Below are 17,406 nucleotides of genomic sequence, written 5' to 3'. Positions count from 1 at the left end.
TGGATTAAAAAGCAAGCCAGATAGTAAGAGGGAAAAGGAATTTTCTCCATTTACTGCTAGGTTCATGACCAAGGCTCCAGTCACAGAAGCAGACAAATATGAGAAAAGCACATGAACTTCTCTCAAATAAATTTTGTGTGACATGGGGGCCTTAAAAAATGAGGATGCCTCAAAATTGGTAAATATGTGCATTTGTAGGCTTAAGTTTGACAAGGAGTAGAAAGCCATGCTGAAATATGATTGGACAAAGGGAGTGTAACCTAAAGGCAAAAAGTTGGGCAGGGGAGGATTTCGATAAGGTCTGTGTGCTCGAATTCTTCCTTGTGTTCACATTGTCAGAGAAAGGGCGTTCCTTTCCTCTGGGTATAGAAGGGTTCCTATATAACGAAGGTCATGTGACATTAGAAGAAAGTCAATTATTCCATTGCCTGTTTTGGAGAAGGGCAGGAGAAGGTAAGCAAGATCTTCCTGTTTCAGTTGTCTTCCTAAGTTCCAACTTGCCATATTTTGAGGTAGCATGTCTGGAACCACATCACTTGGAAGAAAAGCTTGGACAGTCTGAGAAGTGACTCCTTACTCCATCCTGGCTGCATTTCTGGGATAGAATTCTCAGAGTTTTTGAGGTGTGTTCTAGGGCAAGAGTGCTAAGCAATCCTTTTCCAAGACTTGAGGGGCACCAAAGTCTGATGTAGTTTTAGGAGATATAAACTCTTGGCTGGAGGAAGAAATTTAGGGGCAAATCTAAATTTTCTCGGAGAGAATTTTTTTTTTTTCAGTATAAAGCAAGAACTCATGTCATAGATGTTGGAAATATCCCATGTCTTTTGTAGTTAAACCTTAAGTTCAAGAAATAATTGTGCTATTTGGGCCGGCGCCGCGGCTCACTAGGCTAATCCTCCGCCTAGCGGCGCCGGCACACTGGGTTCTAGTCCCGGTTGGGGCGCCGGATTCTGTCCCGGTTGCCCCTCTTCCAGGCCAGCCCTCTGCTGTGGCCAGGGAGTGCAGTGGAGGATGGCCCAGGTGCTTGGGCCCTGCACCCCATGGGAGACCAGGAAAAGCACCTGGCTCCTGGCTCCTGCCATCGGATCAGCGCGGTGCGCCGGCCGCAGCGCGCCGGCCGCGGCGGCCATTGGAGGGTGAACCAATGGCAAAAGGAAGACCTTTCCCTCTGTCTCTCTCTCTCTATCCACTCTGCCTGTCAAAAAAAAAAAAAAAAAAAAAAAAAGAAATAATTGTGCTATTTATCCTAGGAAAGAAGTGTGTTATGGAAAGAGTCTTGAATGAAACTCAAGAAAGACCCATGCAACATTCAACCATTTTGATAAACACCAGATGCTGGCATGAGATAAGTGCTTGTATGCTGCCTTCTAGTGATCACAAATATTTGCTTGCTGAAGGTTAATCCCTATGTGACTAATGGGCTAATTTTACCTTTACATATCATTTAGTTTTTGTTGTTGTTGTTGTTGTAGCAGTTATCAAACTTTGTAAAGTTGATTATGACTGTATTCATTCTTTTGTGTTTCTTATTTTATTAAACATGATTTTTGTCATATTTATACATATTTTTATGTATGGTATAGTTTGTTCATTTTTTGTTATTATGTTCTTTATAATGTGAATACACCGTGATTTAGTTTATCTGCCTCTTATTGAAAGGTATCTATCTATTGCAAACCACATCAAAATGCATATTTTTTTGACATGCAGAGTGGACAGTGAGAGAGAGAGAGAGAGAGAGAGAGAGGAAGGTCTTCCTTTTCCATTGGTTCACCCTGCAATGGCGGCTGCGGCCAGTGTGCTGTGGCCGGCACACCGCGCTGATCTGAAGCAAGGAGCCAGGTGCTTCTCCAGGTCTCCCATGTGGGCACAGAGCCCAAGGACTTGGTTCATCCTCCACTGCACTCCTGGGCCACAGCAGAGAGCTGGACTGGAAGAGGAGCAACCAGGACAGACTCTGGCACCCCGACCGTGACTAGAACCCAGGGTGCTGGAGCCATAGGCAGAGGATTAGCCTATTGAACTGCGGCGCTGGCCAAAATGCATATTTTTATATGTGTACTTTCACTCAATTTCTTAAATCCTATTTTTACCTGCCTTTGTGCAAATAAATGAAGACCACAAAAAGAAATGCAAAGCTGTTTACTCAAAATTATTGTAGCAAGTGAGTCAGAAACAGAGTGCAGAGACTCAAGGCAAGTAGAGAATGGGAAATCTTTAAAATGGAAGAAATGCGGATCCGGCTCAAAAGCCCATGAGAGTATTTCAGGAATGGAAAGCCAAGACACTCTGCGAAAAAACAAAACAAAACAAAACAAAACAAAACAAAACAAAACAAAACCCTAAATGAAAGATCTCCATGAGTGAGATCCCAGTGGAAAGAACGGGTCATCAAAGAAGGAGGTACCTTTCTCTGAAGGGAGGAGAGAACTTCCACTTTGACCATGGCCTTGTCTAAATATGATCAGAGTCAGTGAACTCAGGGGGCTTCCATAGCCTTGGCAGCTCATGACAAGAGCCTAGGGTGATTACTGAGGCCATAAACAAGAGTGTCAATTGGTAAAGTCAACAACAGGAGTCACTGTGCACTTACTCCTCGTGTAGGATCTCTGTCCTTAGTGTGCTGTACATTGTGATTTAATGTTATAACTAGTACTCAAACAGTATTTTTCACTTTATGTTTCTGTGTGGGAGCAAACTGTTGAAATCTTTACTTAATGTATGCTAAACTGATCTTCTATATATAAAGAGATCGAAAATGAATCTTGATGTGAATGGAAGGGGAGAGGGAGTGGGAAAGGGGAGGGTTGCGGGTGGGAGGGACGTTATGGGGGGGAAGCCATTGTAATCCATAAGCTGTACTCTGGAAATTTATATTCATTAAATAAAAGTTAAAAAAAATAAAATGGGAGAAATGGAATATTATAGCTATGCCTACAGGTAAGGTCACAAGTAAGTTTTACATATTCTAATTAGAAGCCAGGCAACCTATATGATTGATTGGGGGAGGGGGGAAACTTAGCTTTTTCTGATTTTTCCTAAGTTGGAACTGGTAGCAAAAACTGGACAACTTCAGTCTTGGCTATTTTTGGGGTGATTGTTATATAGAGTATGGTTTAGTTCCTTCGATTGTTATTGGAGGTAGCAATGTGGCTTACTTCAGCAGGTTGGCTTCCCTGTCTATTTAACTGTAGATGGTGGGATTCCTTTCCTGGACAGGTGTTTCAGGTTGTGGGTCAGAGTTTGATTTTTAGTTATGGTCTGGCCATTGCCCATTTGTGTATCCAGTTTCTCTCTCTCTTTTTTTTTTTTATGATTTTTGTCAGGTCATCTCACATCCCTGAGCCTCAGAAGATAATTAAATCTACTTCATATAATTTCTATGAAAGCTGGATAATAACGTATCTGACACTCATTGCTTGTTTACTTGCATATTCTCTCCTCTTTATACCTCTTCCAATTTGAAAGATACTTGACAGTGCCAATCAGTGAACTTTATGCTTGAGTGTGGATAGATTATTATAAAAAATTGGAGTAGCTATCCTCATGTTCTTTTGATCCTGAGAGTCTATAGCAATGCTATTAATTATAGTACCTTTGTGTTCCTCCAAAGGATAATAGTTCTTATATAAATTAATAAATTTGCCAAAGTTCACACAGCTAGTAAGCGGAAGAAGTAAGACATGGCTGCCAGATTCCAAAGCACATGGTTTTTAATTTCCCACTTTCTGTCCTATATCTAAATGTCTCACAATGTATTAGAGCTGTTTTTGTAATATACCAGATTATATGAAGGGTTATTATGTACTGGTTGAAAACAACAGCAACAAAGAACCATGTTTAAAGATTTAGAGAATAAATACAAGTTTATAATATAATAAACTTATTAGTTTTTTGGTTACACTTAATAATGAAAATTCTATTTTATACATATCCATTGTAATAAAGAGAAGCAAATGAAATACACAGTAAATTATGAATAAAGCTATTGCAGTTATCATTAATGCTTACTGCTTGGAAAGATTCCTGTCTTCCCCCTACCATTTTCTGAAATAATGATTGTGGTTGTTTACTTTGCAAAAATCTGATTTTGCCTTATTTCATTCAATCACAGTTTCAGGGCCTCAATTTTCTTTTTTTTTTAAATAAACTAAATTTTCTCTTCTTAGGCACAGATTCTTCCTTTTTAAAGGAGTTATTTAATTTATTTGAAAAGCAGAGTTACAAAGAAACAGAAGGATCATCCATCTGCTGTTTTACCTCACATATGGCTGCAACAGCCAGGGCTGGGCCATGTCAAAGCCAGGAGCCTGGAGCTCTATCTGGATCTCCCACGCGGGTACCAGGGGGGCCAAGTACTTGGACCATGTTCTGCTGCTTTCTTAGGCACATTCTCAAGGAGCTTGATTGGAAGTGGAACAGCCAGGACTCAAACCAGTGCTCATATGGGATGCCTGCTGCAGCAAAATGCAAGGTCTTAGATGCATAATTTATTTTTGTATCGCTTATTTACTCAAAATAAACATGAAAGATAGGATTTTTCTTAATAAAATATGTTTGAAAGATTGATGGTATGGTGTAGCTGGTAAAGCCTCTGCCTGCAGTGCTGGCATCTGTATAGGCGCCGGTTCGAGTCCTGGTTGCTCCACTTCCTGTATAGCTCTCTGGTATGACCTGGGAAAGCAGCAGAAGATAGCTCAAGTCCTTGGGCTTGTGCACTGATGTGGGAGACCCAGAAGAAGCTCCTGGCTTCTAGCTTCAGATCAGCTCAGCTCTGGCCATTGCAGCTATTTGGTGAGTGAACCAGCAGATGGAAGATCTCTCTCTCACTCTCCATCTCTCTCTGCTTCTGCCTCTCTGTAACTCTGCCTTTCAAATAAATAAATAAATCTTAAAAATAATAAAATAAAATGTTTGATATTTATTAAGATACTATTAAAATTAAATGGTAAAAGAAAATATTACTCTCACCTTTTTATGCTATTAATATTTCCTAGAAGAAGTTTAGGAAATATTATAATAAAGCTACAGACACTACTGTTAGCATTAGTGACAATTGGAATGAATTGACATTTATTAATCTTACCATGCTTGCTATAGCTAAGATTTTTTTCTTTATCTGACCATTTTGTCACAGAGAAATTAGTTTTTAAAAATAAGGCTAAACTGATAAGAAGGAGGATTTCTATGGCTTTACATAGTTTACCTGGAATGTCTACTTATTCATGTTTTCAACACAGAGTGGTACTGGAATTATCTGATACTCCTATCACTGAGGGTTTTCTTCACCTCATCACTTTTAGGAAATGATTGCGGGCTTACCTGATAGAGAAATTACAGCACCAAGGATTATGGAAACCTTTGTGCAGCCTACTAAATTTTGCGAACTTGTGACTATCCTTTCAGAGAATCCCAGGCCAGCTTCTGTCCTGCTCCTTGAATCAGGCAGGCTGATTACAGTCACCTTTATAGAAAGTCTGGCAGAAATGACTGCTCAGAGAGGTAGTGTGCTCTACATTGGCATTCTACTTCTGAACGTTTTAATCTGATGAGATTTATAATTCATTGTTACTCATTGATATAGAGTCAAATGTTTAACTGAAAGGAATAGAGCAGAAATATAGCTTAATTTTATCTAGTTTTGTAGAAATGTATGAAATGATGTGAGCTTCATTTTGACCTCCTTTAGGTATACAATGTCATTGAAACAGGCATTTATATAATAGGAATGAGAGTTAATTAGGATGCTGTCATATAATGCCATCTAAGTGGGACATAGTATTTTCATACAAACAGTAATAAAAAAACTGAAACTTGGGGCCAGCACTGTTGCATAGTAGGCTAAGCCTCCACCTGCAGTGCCAGCATCCCATATGGGCGCTGATTTGTATCCTGGATACTCCTCTTCTGATTCAGCTCTATGCCTATGACTTGGGAAAGCAACGGAAAATGGCCCAGGTGCTTCAGCCGCTGCACCCACAAGGGAGACCCAGAAAAAGCTCCTGGCTCCTGGCTTCAGGCTGGCCCAGTCCCGGCCATTGCGGCCATTTGGGGAGTGAATGAGTGGATGGAACATTTCTATCTCTCCCACTCTGTGTCTGTAACTCTGCCTTTCAAATAAATACATACAAATCTTTAAAAAAATACCACCTTAAAGGGAGACCTTACTGGAGTTCCAGTCTTCTGGCTTCATCCTGGCCCAACATGTGGTGGGTATTTGGGGAGTGAAGAATATAGAAACTGATGAAATAAAAGCATATACATTGCTGAGAGGATCAAAAAAGTCAAATGTTAGTGGTTAGAAAAGACTAACACAATTGTTAATCTTCGGTGGTATTATCAAGGGAAGACAGCCAGAAGGAAATAGATTTATTTTTTTCAGTAGAATCATGGGAAAGAGAGAGTGCAGATAAATGAAGACAATATTGTTACATGGATAATGCTTCAGCAAATGCAGATTAACAAATGTTGTATGTGTTTCTACAAAGCAGTCGTTTATGAATGATCCATTTTTCCCATAGCTATTTAGTATACCAGCTCAATTTTCTTTATGAGACCCCTCATGAAATTCTCAGTTGCTTCTATAAAACAGTGCGTTTTTCTCTTCTGAGAGTGTTCTAATATATAACACAGAACACAATCTCTTCTTCTTTGCAACTCTACTTTAAAAAAAGTCACACAGAAATTTCCCAACTTTCTTTCAAGTGAATTGAACTGGAACACTTGAATTTCTTTCTATGTTTACAGTAGGCAAGAGAATGTGATTTATTGTTCAGACATGTCTTATGACTTATAATGAGACTGAGCAAGAATAAAGACACATAAGAATGTCTATATTTATTTTTTCATGCCCAAAGAATGCAAAGCATAAAAACACTTGTCACTGAAATCTTTAAATAATAAAAAATAAACTAACTATCTGTATTTTGAGTAAAGGAATTTGCTAGACCTTATTCATGAATTTTGGAGGATGTTATAATTTAAGTATTCCAGACTTTGAAACTGGGCAGCAAAATAATGGAAAGACATGATAATACAATAATAAACTCTGTTATCCTGTCTTAAAAGTTTTCTTATTGTTGTCCAATCAGATATATATATATATATATATTATTCTAGCCACTCCCCCAAATATTTTCGTCTCCTTTCTTATGATTACCTACTGACACTACTTATTAGGACCTGAAAGCAATCAGACTATCCCTTGCTCCCTCAAAATATCCCTGATGTCCCTAGGATATCTTTGCTCAAGCTGTTCTTATCTTTTCATGATGAAACCATAAACACCTTTCAATACTCCTGCAGTCTTTTCTAAATTGCCTAAAAGGATGTGATCTCTTTCAGTTCTTCACAACCTGATAGCATGTTTCTTATATTTATTTTAACAACTTAGAATCATCATTCATGCAATGTTCAAATTTTGGAATTCTAAGGGTTGGATTATGTCTTCAAAACATTTATATCCTTGTTAAATGCCATGACTGTAACACAATTATACAAAATTGCTTGGAATTAAAGAGATGGGAAGAGCCAGTGCTATGGCATAGCAGGCTAAGTTTCCACCTGCAGCACCGGCATCTCATATGGGTGCCAGTTTGTGTCCTGGCTGCTCTTCTTCCAATCCAGCTCTCTGATGTGGCCTGGGAAAGCAATAGAAAATGGCCCAACTTCTTGAACTCCTGCACCCATGTAGGAGACCCAGAAGAAGCTCCTGGCTTCTGGCTTTGGATTGGCCCAGCTCTGGCCGTTGTGGCATTTGGGGAGTGAACCAGTGGCTGGAAGACCTTTCTGTCTGTCTGTCTCTCTCTCTGTTTCTAACTGTACTTCTCAAATAAATAAATAAAATCTAAAAAAAATCATGCAGGGGTGGGTAACATCTCGTCTGTGGACCAGATGAGGCTCACAGAATCATTTGGCTTGGCCTTGTCAAAGCAACTGCAGGTGGGACTCAAATTTCAGTGACAATGTAACAGACAAATTTTAAGTTGACAATTTCATATGGCAATGACATGAATGATGTTATAAATATTCAAATGAAAAAAGCTTGCCCACCATGTAGGAAGAAAGACAATGGTGAAATACTATGTCAAAATGAAAGGAAGGTGAGGGGGTGTTTCTGAAGTGCAGGGGAGAGAATGAGATATAGGAGAGTTACGGGGTCTTTGGATGCTCTTGTGTCCATCACACTATTTAATAGAGTTGCCAAAACATGGATTTCAGGGAATGATGACCTTGATTGGAAACACATCCATTTCTGCAAACTAAGTTGCTTATTTTTTATCTTTTGAAGTAGGCAATATAGTTTTTCTTTAATATATTCTGTGGCTATGAGCTTACTAAAGTAGTTACAAAAGGATGTTCAATAATTTTAGAAAGTTTGGTTTTCATTCAATGCCCAGTTCTTGAAGCAGCAATTTACTTTATGTGGATGAGATTTTTCTTAGTAAAATCCATACAGAACAAACAGATATGTAAGAATAAAAATAATTATGAGAAGATAGTTAACATCTATCGAATTTCTTAGCAATCAAGCATTGCAGTAATCATTTCAGACAAATATGTCATTCATCCTTACAATAATTCTGCTATTATCTTTGATTTTGAGATCAGGAAACTGAAGCATTGGAGGTTTAAACAACTCACCCTTTGATTACACTCCTGGTAAGTGTTGATGCTGGAACTCAAATCCAAGTCTCTGAAAATCAGACTTGGTGCTCTTAATTCCTCTACTGTATTACTTTTCCAGAGGCAAATGAGGAGATTAATTGACTTTATCCTAGAAGAGTACAGTGAAAGTATGAAAGTACCTCTTAGATAACCCATTTCTTTCTCTGAAAAACTTGGCTAGCATGAAGTGAGCAGTATAGTCAGAGACTTTATATTAAAATACCATAATTTCCATTTATAAGTATCAAATTATAAACATTATGTTGAATAATTGAATATAGTTTGAAGCCTTTTGGTTTTATCCAATTTAATTATAATAAGCTTATGCAAAATTAAGTCTCTAATGAAAAGACAACTAATTAGACCCAAAAGTTGATTTCCCTAGCATATAAATACAAAAGACATATTTTAAAAGTTTGCAATGATCCACAGAATTGTGACTGAACAGAGTTTTGGGGCTACCAGCATTGCTAAGAAATTGCTAAGCCTGCAGAAATGGAAATGTGTGAAATGCAGAGAAATCTAGCAATTACACAGGAGGCAAATATTGGAACTCTTTGCTCAGTAACTGAGCAAATAGAATAAAACAAACTGTCCTTACTTCAGACATTCATCTTAACACCATATATTGCTGTATCTATCCTTACAGTTTGTCTAGCCATATGAACATGCACCCAAGAGTCATCATTTCCTAAAAGAGTTAAATGGTTAATAAGAATCCACACGGGGCCCTGCATCCCGCGTGAGAACTGGTTTGAGTCCCAACTGTTCCACTTCTGATATAGCTCCCTGCTATCGTACCTGGGGGAAGCAGCAGAAGATGGCCCAAGTGCTTGGGCCTCTGTTACCCACGTGGGAAACCTGGATTAGTGGATGAAAGATCTCTTTTTTGGTCACTCCCCCTCTCTGTAACTCTGCCTTTGAAATGAATAAATAAAACTATTTTAAGATTCTGCATTATAAATGATCACTAACTGTCTTTGTGGAAAAGAAGTAATTTCATAGTCATTTTTATATGCTTTCTTTGTTTTTTTTTTTCCTTCTAAACAGTGTCCCTGTACAGTGGCAGTGGTAGTCTTAGCTTTCACAAATAATATTTGTCAACTAAGCCAAGATTATAGCTGTCTCACCCAATTTTTTCCTACTACAACCCAATTCAACAGATTGCATACATTATAAACACTAAAAGTTTATTTGATTTAGGGTTCTAGAGGTTGGGAATTCCAAGACTTGGCAGCCACTTCTGCTGAGTGCCTTGTGGTTGCCTCAGAATGAGAGACACAGATACAGATACAGACAGACAGACAGACAGACACACACACACACACACACACAGAAAGGAGGTAGAACTTAACGTTTTTTTCAGCAGCCCCCTCCGTGGGAAAGTAATTTAATAAGGGCCATTAACCCATTCATGAAGACACAACCCACATGATCTATTTGCCTCTTCAATGTCGTACTCCTTAATACCATCATGGTGGCAGCTAAATGTTAGCACAAATTTTGTATGGGACACTCAAACCACAGCAATAGATCCGTTATTTTGTACCACTGGAATTAGTCTTTACCTTGAAAAGCAGGAGAGCAGAATGGGCCTGAAGTTCCTTGGTTTGTGTTATCTATCTTCTCACCCTGAAAATTTCAGTCTGAAGAGTCCACTTGATTTGGAGATGAAATGAAAGTTCTGGCTTTTAAAGCCTTGTTGCTGTCTATGAACTAACAAGATGATATCAGTTGAAGAGTCCTGTATGAAACTTGGTCATGGCTAGATATCTAAGCTAAAAATGAGGTGACCACATATCTTCATGTGTTCAAGTGACTATTTCAAAATACCATTAACTGGTGACTTATACAGAATAAAAACCTACTTTTATAGTTTTAGTATCTAGACAGTCGACAATTGGGTACCAGTAAATGTGGCATCTGGTGAGCACTTACTTTCTGATGGACTAAAAGCTGTCATGGGGTGGCAAGGAGATCTCTAGGGTCTCTGGTATAAGGGTACTATCACAATAAGAGGGATTTCTCACTTGTGATCTAATTAATTTCCAAAGGCTTCATTTTCACATTATCTGACATGGGGAATTAGGTTTGGATGTGTGAATTTTTGGGGACCCACACACATATAGTCTCTAGTGACTTCTGCATGCACTGGTATTAGCTATACCTCGGCATGCACTATGCCTAGACATTAACTATGAAGGTGGCCAAACCTCTACCTCTAAAGGAAGGATCCACTGAACCTCCTTCCCCTTCATCTTCTGCTGTGTTACTTCTATCTTATCTGTAGAATCTTAACAAGTTTTTTTTTTTTCCTGTGAGTCTTGTCGATTTTATTCTCTTAAACCAATAACTGAAACCAAAAAGATTTACTTTAATTTAGCTAAAATGACAGTGGTTATCATTGGAAGAATGCTCAGCACTAGACACAGTGAGTTCTGAACACACAAACAACTCGGAAAGGTCAGAAAAGCATGTAGTACCCTCCATTCTTTTCAGAACGACGTGTTTATGAGTGAGCCTAGACTCAGACTGGCAAGGTCCAGCTAAGAGAGATTCTTAGAGCGCTGGTCTGAAAGGGAAATGCCATCAACATATATGGCTTTGAAAAATAAGATCATACATATAAAAAGTATAACTTCTATGACTGGCTTTCCTTCCTTCTTTCTTCTTTCCTGTCTTTTTGTCCTTTGACTTTTTCATCCTTTTCATTTCTTCTTTCCTAGTTTCTCACCTTCTTTTTTCATTCTTTTACTCATTCACTCAACTAAATAGTTTGCAGTATGCCAGTATCTCGGGGACAATGCTCAGAATTCGAATTCAGCAATTAGGAAATGGGCTTATAGAAACTATGTTCTTAGAATTTTACCTACAGATCACATTGAATCTGTTTAAAACTAATTAAAAATAAAAAAATAAAATGCCAAAACATCAAAATTCCAAAAATAAAAAAGAGTTTAGGTCTAGTAGGGGAACATAAAATTCATTTAAAAATGTAAGTAAATACAAAGTTAGAACTCCAAAATGTTGACTAAAAATAGGTATATGGTATTTTTAGAGTCATGCAGGGGTGATGAACGTTTTTTCTGCTAAGTGACATTGAATATTTAAAATATGATCCACAGGTCATATAAAATTATCAACTTAAAAATTAGCCTGCTATAGATTAATTCAGTTTCAAGTCCTACATGCAGTTGCCTTGGCAGAGCCAGGCCAAGTGACTTCACACACCTTGTACAGTTTGTGGGCTGGATGTTTCCTACCCCTGGGTTGGAAGCTTTCTTCAGAATTAATGATGAAGCTGTAAACTGAAAGGAAAATGAGAGTTAATTAGATATAAAAGGAAAAGCTTCTAAACAGAGAAAACAGCTTATGAAAACACCTATTGGCAGAAGTATGTCTGACTCATTCAAAGAACTAATAGAAAGGCAGTGTAGTTTGAGTATGAATAAAAAATAAACAGGGAAAAAAAAATAAATAAACAGGGAAGATTATGATACAGAAAAATGAAGAGAGGATGAAACAATACACACAATGTTAAGGATATTCTTCTTTCCACTAAGAGAAATGGAAGGACATCAAATAGTTTAAAGATGAGGACACCTGATCAGATCTCTATTTTGAAAAGATGCTATTGTTTATAATCTAGGAACATCATTAGGGGAAGGAATGAATTGCCAATTGCCATTGCCAAGAACATTGAAAAAACTCAGAGTATTTAGTTCAGGGAATTAGTTTTGCAGGTGATGAAGTGGATTAACAGTCAACTTGTGATATGGAGATAACCAGAGTAAGTAATTTCTGAAAGTCTCCAACATGATGAGGCTGGAGGGACACAGGAAGGAGGTGGCAAAATGATGGCCAGGGTCCTGGATTTCTTAACAGAAGGTGGAACAAAGGAAGGTGGGAGACATATCACAGAAGAGATGTAGACAGCACCAGAAATGCAGCCCACCTCAGGAAGCTAAAATGCAAAGAGCTGGATTCTCCCTTTGTGGCACCTTCCAATCTCCTGCCACTATCAGTCCCTGGCAGAATCAGCAGGAAACCAGCTGATACAGAACCAGTGGTTATTACAGTATGCAAGGGTTAACCTCTCTACAATGTCAAAGAGCACATGGAAAGAGCGAGGGACTGATCTGAGGGCCACTAGCTCCAGGACTGGCACAGAGGGCAAAGATGGGTGGGGGTTGGTACATATTTGGGGGTATTGAAATAGTTCAGTGGCTTAGACTAAAGGAGTGGCTTAGAAAATGAAAAGAAGTAGATGATTTGAGAGATATTTAGGTGAAAAAAAAATCAGCCAGATATCGTAACAGATTAGATTTGAGAATTAAAAAAGGCAATATTATAAACGCTGCAAATATTTTCTGTTTGAGATAGTTCTGTGGTTTCTGTAGAATTATAAAATTGCTATAAAAATAATCCCTCAATGTTTAACCAAGTTGCCCCTCCAATTTCTAATAAGCAAGAAAATGTGGCCAGCAATTAGTTAGACACCATTCATCATGAAAAGAGGGAGATTGGCTGCTACCATGGCAACATCGGTTATAGTCATCAGAAGGCACAGAAGAGAACAGCCAGTTATATAAGCAAGGAACAAGATTTACACAATAATGCATCTCCCAGATTCCCAGACATCTTTAGATTGTAAAGCAGTATCATTTTACATGTTACAAAAACAAAGGCACCAGAACAATAAGGGTTCCATACCAAGCAGACTTAAAAAATAGATGCAGGCTGGGGAGGTGGTGAGGGGAGGGGTTAAGAACTTGAAAAGTATTTTAACAATAAATATGAAGAGCCAAATAGACAGTCAAAAATAATGTTTTAAATTCAAGACATCAGAACAAAAGTGGACACTAAACTGTGAGGTAGAAGAATTCATGAGCCAAAATGGATGGCTACAGAGAAATCCTGTGCAGTTGCAACTGCATTTAAAAGGATGAAATAGAATGGAAGAGAACATGGAAGTCACTTAGCCTTTCCTCAATAGCGTTTACCTGGGATGTTCTCAGGGAAGAGTCAGAAACTTGACACAAGATGCTTTTGCTACTGATGCTTTATAAATTTTTAACTTAATTAACAATGTGAATAAATTTTATTTTATAATTTTATTATTAATAATGTTATGATTTATTATTAACTCATCAATCTTACTAATAATAATCTAGATACATACTAATAAACTACATCTGTGCTCAATAAGAAGACAGTAATTGACCGTCATATGCAAGGCTTTGTACTCATTGCTGAAAGGTTTACAAAGAAATATAGGTTGACCTGGACAGGTACAAGAAGTTCCTTTTATTTTTAATTTCAATAACACAATTTATTGGCTCTAGGAAGAAGGAATTCTAAGCAAATTCTCTTTCCTGCTACATTCTAATAATTTATAAACACTGAAACATCCATCTAAATTCATAGGGAAAAATCTGTTTTCTGAATCAGAAAAAGTTCATATATGAAGATACTTTAAGAAGTTTGTATAAAACTGGAATTGAAATAGAAGCTTATTTTGGTACGAAAACTTCTAAAATCTGTCTGAGCATAACTTTTTCATAATTTTTCATGAACGTTGAGCAAGCGCTCCTATGGGCCACAGGATCTGAAAAGATGTGATATGGATATTATCCAAGTAGAATAGAATGAGGAGTTTGAGAAACAAAAGCATTATTAAACAGGTAGGTTGTATCATAAAAGCAATAAAACTTTCCTAGGTACCACACAATCTCTGAAGACTAAAAAGCCAATTTAAATAGATACATTTATGTGTCAAGAATTAGAAGATAATATCATATTTTTAATCTGATATTTTACATAGGAAAATAACTGAAAACTAGCTGGGAAATAATCAGGTTGTTACTAAAGGGAAGGCCAGGGAAGCCAAGCCATGGGGTTTTGGAATTCAGGTGTGAGATAGAGAGCCCAGTGATAAGGCTTTATTGGGGACAGGGCATCCATCAGGATGGAAGGAGCAGAGAGAGAGAGAGAGAGCGCCCAGTCACTCCGACCGACCCAACCAACTGGGGGAGAGCGAGGTTACATGGTTGAATGGAGAAAATACACCTGGGCAGGCCAGGAGGGCAGCTCAGCTGAGAGACAGAAGGCTGAGAGCAGTCCCTTTGGACTCCATAGGGTTTTTTTTTTTTAACTTTTATTTAATGAATATAAATTTCCAAAATACAGCTTATGGATTACAATGGCTCCCCCCCCCCATAACTTCCCTCGCACCTGCAACCCTCCCCTTTCCGGCTCCCTCTCCCCTTCCATTCACATCAAGATTCATTTTCAATTCTCTTTATATACAGAAGATCAGTTTAGCATATATTAAGTAAAGATTTCAACAGTTTGCACCCACATAGAAACACAAAGTGAAAAATACTGTTTGAGTACTAGTTATAGCATTAAATCACAATGTACAGCACATTAAGGACAGAGATCCTAAATGAGGAGTAAGTGCACAGTGAGTCCTGTTGTTGACTTAACAAATTGTTTATGGGATCAGTAATCACCCTAGGCTCTTGTCATGAGTTGCCAAGGCTATGGAAGCCCCCTGAGTTCACCAACTCTGATCATATTTAGACAAGTTTGTAGTCAAAGTGGAAGTTCACTCCTCCCTTCAGAGAAAGGTACCTCCTTCTTTGATGACCTGTTCTTTCCACCGGGATCTCACTCACAGAAATCTTTCATTTAGGTCATTTTTTTTTTCCAGAGTGTCTTGGCTTTCCATGCCTGAAATACTCCCATGGGCTTTTCAGCCAGATCCGAGTGCCTTAAGGGCTGATTCTGATGCCAGAGTGCTGTTTAGGACTGCCATTCTATGAGTCTGCTGTGTATCTCGCTTCCCATGTTGGATCATTCTCTCCCTTTTTGATTCTATCGGTTAGTATTTGCAGACACTAGTCTTGCTTATGTGATCTCTTTGACTCTTAGTCCTTTCATTATGATCAATTGTGAACAGAAATTGATCACTGGGACTAGTGAGATGGCATTGGTACATGCCTCCTTGATGGGATTGAATTGGAATCCCCTGGTATGTTTCTAACTCTACCATTTGGGGCAAGTCAGCTTGAGCATGTCCCAAATTGTACATCTCTTCACTCTCTTATTCCCACTATTATATTTAACAGGGATCACATTTCAGTTAAGTTTCAACACTTAAGAACAACTGTGTATAAATTACAGAATTCAACCAATAGTATTAAGTAGAACAAACAAAAAATACTAAGAGGGATAACGTATTAAGTTGTTCATCAACTGTCAGGGCAAGGGCTGATCAAGTCACCGTTTCTCACAGTGTTCATTTCACTTTAACAGGTTTCCTTTTTGGTGCTCGGTTAGTTGTCACCAATCAGGGAGAACATATGATATTTGTCCCTTTGGGACTGGCTTATTTCACTCAGCATAATGTTTTCCAGATTCCTCCATTTTGTTGTGAATAACCGGATTTCATTTTTTTTTTACTGCTGTATAGTATTCTATAGAGTACATATTCCATAATTTCTTTATCCAGTCTACTGTTGATGGTCATTTAGGTTGATTCCAGGTCTTAGCTATTGTGAATTGAGCTGCAATAAACATTAAGGTTTTTTTTGTTTCCCGATTTATTACATCTAGGGAATCAAATATATCAATCTCAACTGTTTCATCAACTTATCCTTCATGCTTTCTACCAAGGCATTTGCATCCTGCTCTTCAATTTCCCAGCTCTGGTAGTCACCTTGTTAGGTAGGAAGTCAAACATTGAGCCTATGTGTGTATGAGACAGGCCTGAAGGCCAGCACCTATTGTGGAAGCTCCAGAAGCCTAGCATGTTGCACTTCAAAGTTCTGCCCAGCCCCAGAAAACCTCCCAGGTGGTCCCAGCAGGTGTAGCCATATTAATATCAGACAGAATAAACTTTAACACAAAAACTCTTAAGAGAGACAAAGAGGGACAATATATAATGATTGACGGTTCAATTCAACAGGAAGATGTAACTATTACAACTGTATATGCACCTAATTACAGGGCACCGGTCTATTTAAAAGGTATGTTAAGGGACTTAAAGGGAGACTTAGATTCCAATACAATAGTACTGGGGGACTTCAATACTCCACTCTCAGAAACAGATAGATCAAACGAACAGAAGATCAACAAGGAAACAGCAGATTTAATCGACACTATTGCCCAAATGGATCTAACAGATATCTATAGAACTTTCAATCCTACATTTAAAGATTTTACATTCTTCTCAGCAGTGCATGGAACCTTCTCTAGGATTGACCACATACTAGGCCATAAAGCAAGTCTCAGCAAATTCAAAAGAATTAGAATCATACCATGCAGCTTCTCAGACCACAGTGGAGTGAAGGTAGAAATTAGCAACTCAGGAATCCCTAGAGCATATGCAAACACATAGAGATTGAACAACATGCTCCTGAATGAACACTGGGTCATTCAAGAAATTAAAAGAAAAATCAAAAACTTTCTGGAATTAAATGAGGATAACAACACAACATATCAAAACTTAAGGGATACAACAAAAGCAGTGTTGAGAGGAAAGTTTATAGCAATAGGTGCCTACATCAAGAAATTGGAAAAGCACCAAATAAATGAGCTTTCAACACATCTCAAGGATCTAGAAAATCTGCAGCAAAGCAGACCCAAATCTGGTAGGAGAAGAGAAATAATTAAAATCAGAGAAATCAATAGGATTGAATCCAAAAAAAATTACAAAAAATCAGCCAAGTGAAG

Source organism: Oryctolagus cuniculus, chromosome 4 (assembly GCF_051225735.1).
Source record: "Oryctolagus cuniculus isolate XC-2025 breed Fujian yellow rabbit chromosome 4, ASM5122573v1, whole genome shotgun sequence".
Taxonomy (NCBI): Eukaryota; Metazoa; Chordata; class Mammalia; order Lagomorpha; family Leporidae; genus Oryctolagus; species Oryctolagus cuniculus.
The sequence above is the reverse complement of the archived record's forward strand: the minus strand, read 5'-3'. Positions refer to the sequence as shown.